The following is a 2,339-nucleotide window of genomic DNA, read 5'->3' as shown; positions in this document are numbered from 1 at the left end:
AAAAAAAAAAAAAAAAGTGGGCTGTTAATTCCTTCCATACAATTCCTTTACTTCAACACCTAGACTGGTGTCCGACTGAATAACTGAGCATGGTAGCCTAACCAAGTTGACACATATACTAACCGCCATAGGAGTCTCTGAACTCCTGCCTGATAAATCCCTTGGGCAAGTGACACTGTTGGACATAATGGAGGATGTGAATGAAAAGTCATTGCCCCATTAAGACTGGTCCATCCACTACAGCCAAGATGCTGAATGTGTGGTCCTCATCCTCCTGAGAGAAATCGGACTAAAGTCATCTTGTATTCTTCCTAACAAGACCTCTAGAAAGGAGTGCCTCATTTAACAGCTGCCAGAGTCATCAAAGGATCCCGAGACACTGCAGAATCAGAGAATCACTCATTGTCACATCCCAGGCAGCAGGTGGGATTGCCGTGGCAGTGCAGGCAAAGGCTCCACAGGACCCGAAGTGCCCATAGGAAGAGACGGAGCACTAAGCATCAGGTGCTACCAGAAAACCAAAGACCAGCGTTGCACAGTTCCATCTGCAGAGTAAGACTTTCTCCTGTTTCTCTCCTTCATTAATAACCCACGTTACATAATTACATAGCAATGCCCCATTAGTGAGGAAGAAGACACTGGGAGTGAGAGAGGAAGCCCGGAATATCTCTTTCCTAGGCTGCCAGCCTAAAGTCAGGAGCCTCAACTTCAAAAAAAAAAACTTTTTTGACCATTTCATAGGAATGGATGATCCAAAAGACAACCTGAGGTTTTTATGAATGTTCCTGAAAATAATTAAAGGCATTTTTTGACAAGCAAGAACAGCCTGAAGCCAGGAGACTGTCCGAATTTTCATCCAGGGACATAGGAGGACCTTTTCACAAGTACAAATTTTAAAAGTAAGATGAGAACAAAAAATTAATGTTCTTTTGTTGTAGGTTTTGATGACTCAATCTTATTGAAAATACTGATCGTAATACACCAGGGAAGAAATGCTAGAATATATTTTCCAGAAACACTTAACATAGAAAACTACAACTTATGTTTCTTCAGAAGTTTCCTCAGAAGTTAAGGGGTATATTGAAACATGCAAACTTAGAGACACAGTGAATTAGCATGGTTAATTGGTAGACGGGGAAGGCTAGTCTAACTGGAGGCACAGGCTTGTGGTAGAAGTTGCTGGGATATCAGTTCCTACTGGCTGTGATGAGGGCTTTAATTTTACAACCAAATAAAATTGTTATGTGTTTTTGAAAAGTAGACCATTGTGATTCAATCTGTGTAACATTTACAGAGTTCTAGACATAATGTGTGGTTAGGGGTTTGTGTGTGTATACACATGGTACATATATATAACATAATATATATTTTCATACCATTACATAATACCTGTTATCAACCTCTTAATGTATAAACTCTAAATTAAAGGAAAAACGTTTTTAAAAGAATTAAGTCTTTGAACTTGACCATGAAATTTCCCCCATGAGTTCTGTCAGTTGGCGTATAGATCTTAGAAAAATACGGTTGGTGGGTGGCACCTGTGGCTCAAAGGAGTAGGGCACCAGCCCCATATGCTGGAGGTGATAGGTTCAAACCCAGCCCTGGCCAAAAACTGCAAAAAAAGAAAAGAAAAATAAGGATGGCATTAGGAAAAGGTAGGTGTAGCTAAATACTAGAAAAAACTTACAAGAGATTGGTAAGGCAAGGTTGGGGGGCTGTAACAGTTTGTGAGTAGGTTGGATTTTCCTCCCACCTTTTACTGTGGGGCTATGACACTATTATAGAGATTATAGAGGGGCAGGATACACTCCTCTGTGACCGTGTGCTCCCTCTTCGGGTTCCTCCCTATCTGACCTTCCTGCCTACTGCCTACGTGTCACCTCAACAGAGGTTCTCATGAAACACAGGCATTGCCTCTCTCTCATCTCCCACTACTATGAGTCACCAATTTCTCTTGATTTCTCCTTAATTAAGACCAAATATTGTGAAATGGCATTCAAAGCTCTTATTTATGAGCCTTTGATTTGCTTCCTAACCTCATGCCTGACCATTGTCCTCCATGCACTACATATTGCAGTCAAACTGAACTTTAGTAAAACTATAACAATCTAGGGTGAATTTAGGAAATTGACGTCAAGTCATTGTTCAGACAAACCACCAAATGGTTGGAGATGGATTCATTATGGCTAAGGGCTACGAAATGTGATGTTTTTATCAAGATAGTGACAAGCAGATCGATATTGGATAATTGATGGTCACTGCCTGCTCTGGAGGGGTACAGAGCCCTCAGCTCTCAGTGCCAGGCCATGGTGGCTAGTGTCCCAGGCCTGCTCTAGCAG

Source organism: Otolemur garnettii, unplaced genomic scaffold (assembly GCF_000181295.1).
Source record: "Otolemur garnettii isolate 467f Iridium unplaced genomic scaffold, OtoGar3 scaffold00034, whole genome shotgun sequence".
In the NCBI taxonomy this organism is placed as follows: domain Eukaryota; kingdom Metazoa; phylum Chordata; class Mammalia; order Primates; family Galagidae; genus Otolemur; species Otolemur garnettii.
The sequence above is the reverse complement of the archived record's forward strand: the minus strand, read 5'-3'. Positions refer to the sequence as shown.